This window comes from Camelina sativa, chromosome 11 (genome assembly GCF_030686135.1).
Source record: "Camelina sativa cultivar CO46 ecotype springtype chromosome 11, ASM3068613v1".
NCBI classification, from domain to species: Eukaryota; Viridiplantae; Streptophyta; class Magnoliopsida; order Brassicales; family Brassicaceae; genus Camelina; species Camelina sativa.
The window spans coordinates 24,095,450-24,101,949 of NC_141890.1; the positions used below are offsets into that span (position 1 = coordinate 24,095,450).

General features: G+C 33.4%; 1 pseudogene across 1 annotated transcript; it reads left to right on the top strand.

Moving 5' to 3' along the window:
• The first annotated feature begins 3,791 nt into the window (after positions 1-3,791).
• LOC147934310 (uncharacterized) lies at positions 3,792-5,963 on the top strand (annotated as a pseudogene). Its single transcript, XR_015573035.1, has 3 exons — positions 3,792-4,321; positions 4,438-4,908; positions 5,079-5,963. The product of XR_015573035.1 is annotated as an uncharacterized LOC147934310 (transcript).
• The last annotated feature ends 537 nt before the right edge of the window (positions 5,964-6,500 follow it).

A 6,500-nucleotide genomic window follows, 5' to 3' on the forward strand; every position in this document is an offset into this window, starting at 1 on the left:
TTCCTCATCATACTCCAAAGCTTTATTAACCAATTATAGCAGTGTACTCTCTCCCAATAAATTTCCAGTCATTTATAGTTTTCCAAAGTCCCCACAAAAGTCAGGGGCATACCCATTTAACTCCATTAAGGGATGGAAGGTATTTATGTTCAGAACGTGGAACATGTTTTGGTAGATCGAGTCTGATCATTCACCCTTTGGGGAAGCTAGAAAGGGAGAAACAACCCTAGTGAGATGTTGATTGCTCGAGTAATTACTCGATACACTTTATGAGACTATTTTACGACGACGTACATTTGGTCGTATAATAGTCGCCATTTTTCGACCAAAGGAAGTAGTCGATAATTTAGTCATTATTTAGTGACTACTATGTGACTGAAATGGCGGGCTGCTACATAGTCGGCTATCAGTCATAACATACAGGTTAAAAGAAAACACATGCTAATCATTTTGGAGTAGTTGTACCAGGTTGATATTATTACAAACCATTGTCACTATAAAGTAATTGTGTATTAGCTATGTAGTTGCCAAAAAAGGTCATATATATAATCAAAACTCGCCCATTGCTTCTCCTCATTCATATAAACACAAAACAAACAAAGCAAAATGAGGTTGAGAAATTTTGATTGATATAATGTTAGGAAATGATAATTATTGTAATTTCTCGGAATGGATGTATAAGAGGATCGATGAAGTGATGAGAAATTTTTCAGAAGAGTTCAGAATGGGAGTGGAGAAGTTCATGAAATTTGGAAGTAGTCAGCCTTAGCACAAGATAATGGCGGTAAGTTTTATTAAACTTGTAGTGTTTGCAAAAATGATAGGCGGGGCTAGAACTTGGAATCATACATTTTTATATGAGTTTATGCCAGATTATAATGTTTGTTATATGTATGGAGAATAAATCAATATGGATTTATGAACGAGTTATGATAATCCGAAATTTATAAGTTGGAGTGAAGAAGTGGGTAATGTAGTAGAAGCTAGATCTATGGATATGGTTAATGATGCATTTTGTTATAACGTGAGTGTTGGTGATGATAACTATAATCATGATGGTAGTTATCAGAATGTAGAATAACCGGTATTTAACCATTCAAATAAATTCTATGATTCGTTAAAAGGAGCAAAAATCCATGATTATAGTTCTTTGAATGGATTTTTGCACTTTTTAACAAGTCATAAAATTTCTTTCAATGGCTAATTATTAATTATGATAACTATCATCATGATTATAGTTATAATCGTCAATACTCACATTATAAGAAGATGTATCTTTCACCATATCTACATATCTATCTTCTATTACATTACCCACTTCTTTACTCCCACTTATAAACGTCGGATCAACGTAACTCGTTCCTAAATCCATATTGATTTTTTTTCCATATTTATACCAAACATAATAATCTGGCATAAACCCATAGCTTAAAAGATTATTCCAAACTCTATCCCCGAAATATGCCAATCGTTTTTACAAACACAACAAGGGAAATAAAAAGTCATTATACTATGTTATCAGGCTGGATATTTGCAAATGTTATGAACTGCTCCATCCTCGTTCTGAACCCTTCCGAAAGATTTCTCGTCACTTCATCGATCCTCTTATACATTTATTCCCGAAAATAACCATAATTATAACTTCCTGACATTATATCAATTGAAACCTCTCATCTTCGCTTTGTTTTGTTAGTTTTGTGTTTATATGAATGAGGAGAAGCAATGGACGAGTTTTGATTACATAGATCTTTTTGGCAACTACATAGCAACTAAACAACTACTATATAGCGACTACGGTTTGTAGTCGCATAAGACCGGTACACCTACCCTAAAAGGATTAACACGTGTTCTTTCTGACATATATGTTAGACTGATAGCCGACTACGTAACGACCCGCCATTTCAATCGCACAATAGTTGCTAAATTAGCGATTATCGCCTAACAAGTGATCGTAAAATAGTCGCTAAATAACAACTAAATTACTGATTATTCTCTTCAGTCGAAAATATCGACTATTGTACGACCAACAAATGTATGTCGGCGTAAAATAATCTCCTAATAGTCGCTATGTAATTAAAAAAAAAGTTTATTTCTAAGATATGGCATAATTAAAGTCAGTTTAATCATACACAATATTTGGACTGATTGGTCTAACACATTATGTGATTGTGGCTGATTAGGCATAGGAAAAGTGGACCGATTAGACTGATTGCAATTTAAAAAGTTGTTGCGACCGATTTTTTTTCTAATGCCCATTTTTGACACAAACACTCCATAAAATCTTCAAAACCCAACGAAGCTTCCTAAAATCTGTATAAGATTGAACACACACACACACAAAAAAACACAAAAATAGATGAAGACACTATAAACAACTCAAAACAAATACAAATAAAAGACAAAAGTCGTTTTTTGGGTAGAAGACAAAAACACTATAAACACCATATATCAATAAATATCATTTCATAATTTAATTTATGTTGGAATCTATATGTTATTGATTTTTTACCAAACGAATATAAGATCATATGTTAGACCTTATTATAAGATTCAGAGATGAACCAATCTTTGCTACTCTCTCTCTAGTGGATTAGTTAACTAATTTATCGAAAATATTATTTTCCATCTGAGTTTTGCATCCACAAAAAATGATTAACACTAGTCAAGATTAATTTATGAATATCAGAAAATGTAATTTTAAATATGTCAGTAGAACTATAGTATAAAGAAAACAAAGTGTTACTAACAGTAATTAAAATAATAAAACCACTTTTCCTTTTACCATTAATCTATATTTACATTTTTTAAGTACATTTTGTGTTATGTCCTTTTAGTTTTGTTTATTTAAAAATTTATTTACAATATTAATCCCTAAAAAATTTCCAAAACTAACATTACTCCAAATTTTGTTTCCTAAATATTTTACATTTTATTCCAATAAAAAAAAAGAGAGACTTATTAAAAGAGGCCAAAAAAATTAGTAAAATTATCAAAATAGGCCAAATCTTATTAAATTAAATAACTAGGTTTTTTATGAATAAAATGTCAAAAAACTCCTCCTAATATTAACTACGAACATATATGCTCTATTTATTTTTTTTAATAAAAACAAACAATTTCTCTCTCTCTCTTCTCTGCGTAAAATCAGCTTTTGTAAAAACGAATCGTAACCACTTTCTTCATGTTCGTCATTAATCCTAAACCTTCAGCTTTCACATTCTCTTCCAAACATTTGTCATTTCTCTATAATCTATCTAGAATTGTAATTCACAGTTTTGTTTCACCTTCTCTCTTCGGCTTCTGTGTTCCATGAATTGCATCTTCCCCATCTTCGTCATTAACCTCAGATGATTCCATAATTAAGTTAGGTATTGTTGAGAATGGTCGTAATCAAATCTTAGTGGTTAAGTGTGAAATTACGTAGCTTACATTTATTAATTTTTTAAATTTTTATATAACTGGAGATGTCTACTATTAATAAAGATTCTTTCACTCTCCCGACTAAACTTTTTGAACCAGAAACAGAGCCTACACTTGAGAATCATATCAACTACAACTCTCGTCTCTCTTTGATGAGAATTGGAATAAGCGTTTTGGAGATGTGTTGGATGGCATTAAGGCATCTCCGTTTGGGCATTTATATCGGCTAGCAAAGGACAATAAGTTCATTTGGTCAGGTACCCTTGTTCATTTTCTTCTTGCAAACACGCTTGTGACGAACAAAAAATATGAGTTGTGGTCTCTTTTTGGTGGGCAACCAATACGCTTTTCGCTTAAGGAGTTTGGATTTATAACTGGGCTTTCATGTTAGCAATATCCCACATATGATGTTGAAGACAATGAAGATGTTACTAGCAGGCGGACTAGGATTTTAAAGTCCAAAATTTATCCATCATTACAAAATTTGGAAGAAATGGAATTGGGATGTAGTGAATGGAGTAAAGATGATCGGAAGAGGCTAGCATATTTGATGATATTGGCTGGAATTCTGATGGCTCATCATAGAGGAACTCCTTTACCTAAACCCATAGAATTGGTTAGAAATATTAATAGATTTGAGAAGTATCCATGGGGTAGGGCTGTTTTTAAGGTTCTTATTGATTCAGTTCATGAGGTAAAAGATGATTTGTGTAATCCATCTTATGCCATGAATGGTTTTGTCCAAGCTCTCCAAATATGGGGGTATGAGGCTGTTCCGGTGATTGCCAAGAAAGTTAAGGCTCATGCAGAAAGTGCAACAGATGGATCGTCTATAATGTTAAAGTGGAAGGGATCTAGAGCAAGAATTGACTATTTTAGTCTCGAACAAAGTACAGATAAGGTCCAGCTTGAAAAAACATTTTTTTTTCTTTTTTTGGTCCTTAGATGCGTTTTCACACTAACTTTACGTATGATATTAAATTAATAAATTATTAATAACATATCTTTATGTTGTAGGTTGATGTCAATCCCTTTCTTGTAAATGAGACTCCATTAAGTATTTTGGCACCCCAATGGAAAGATGAGATCCAAGACCCATTGGTTAGCAAACTTATTGGCGGCATTTTTTCCACTACAAAGTTTGAAAAGAGCACTTGGGTTGGTCATGGTTTAAAACAAGGACCATCACATAAGGAGATTTTAATCCCAAAAAGGAGGCGGAAGAGAAGGAAGATGTGTAGAGTTTTAAAGGTAACTGAAACTGAAGAGTTAGTAACTCGATCATATTTGGATTCTTTCATTAAAAAGCTTCAGAAATTCATCTATGATGGTTTCAATGGATTGGAGACAAAAGTTGAAATTGTGGACACCAAGTTAAGTGAAGTAGAGAAGCTAGTGAAGACATTGCAACAACGTGAATCTCATGGTGAAGAAAATCACTCACTGTCAACTGCTTCATCTCCAATCACAGACCGCAAATGTATCAAGGTCGGTAAAAAAAAGAAATAATTATGGTTTAATGATTATGGATCGTGAAATGTTTATAAATGTTACTAGTACGTAATTGATGACACTAAAATGTATAATATAATTATATGTGATGCATTTCTATTAGTTATGGTAACTATGTTCAAACTTTTTCTCGTCACTTTTTGCAGACAATAAAATATGATTTACGAGATGAGTTGGAAGAGAATATTTGTCAGGTTTCAGTGAACAAGAATAATTTATGTCGCTCAGATAGCATGGGTAGTGGTGGTAATCATCATAATGGTGATGAGAAAAAGAATTCTTATGTGCAGCCTGTTTTGACAATTCCATCTCTAGAGAAGAAGGTTGCTTTTAGTCAGACTATGTTGGCGACTTTTCCAGTAGAAAAAAGAAGGCAGATTTTGTTCAGACTAGTTTGGAGAGTCCACTATTAGAGAATAAGGGTGATTTTATTCAATCTGTGTCAATTCCATCTCTAGAGAAAAAGACTGCTTTAGTTCAGACTATTACAGGGAATCCACAGTTAGAGAATAAATGTGATTTTTTTCAGTCTTATTCAGGGAGTCCACTATTAGAGAGTAAAGGTGATTCTGTTCACACTTTGTCTGGGACTTCAGCATTAGTGATGAAGGATAATTCTGTTCAATTGGTGTCGTCTGCTCCACCTGTGAGAATAATGATGATTTTGTTCGATGTGTGTCACCGACTCTATCATTAGAAAATCATTTCAAGACCAGAAAAATGCGGTTGGTCGAGGCTAAGTTTGAGGAGTTCAATGCAATATTACGTGCTCAGCTCGAACAAGACAGAAAGGAACCTGGATTGGGGCCACCTCAAAATCACCGTAATAAGAAAAAGATTATAAAGTCTTTGTCATTTTATGATCCGTTTGGACCCATCGATAAGTCAAAATTAGATGCACTAAATGAATCGAACAAACTGGAAAGGTACATGAAAACATTGTCGATCGATAAGCTTTGTTATTCATACAGTATATGTATTTAATTTGATCTTCTTTTTTTTACAGCAATGAGCTTGACCTTGGCTTTTACAAAGTTGGAAAACAGTTTTGGGAAATTTTAATCACGGAAATGAAATGGCTTCACAGCAGCGTAAGTAATAGTTATATAACATTTAAAACATAAATGTTTTGCTTAATTTGTTAGATGTATGTCATTGTATTTGCAGCATGTGGATGCATGTTTAACATTTCTTCGGAGAAGATTGCTCATAAACCGTCACCATTTCGAAGTGGAAGAATGAATTTCTTAGACACATTTTTCAGCCACTTAATTTGTAGCGGGTACCAAAATTTTTTGAAGAACCCAAAGGATTACGTTTGGGGACCTCAATTCATTGATTACTACCACGGTGTGTTTCCGGGAAATGTTGAGACAAAAAAAAGTTTTGGGTAGATGTGGACGACCTCTATATAGTGATAAATCTTGGCAATGGTCATTGGGTTGTGTTGGCTAATTCACTGGTAAGAAGACAAATTGATATATATGATAGCCTGATGTCACATACGACGGACGAAGTCATGACCGATAAAGTAGCGCCATATGCACACATGATTCCACATCTAATCA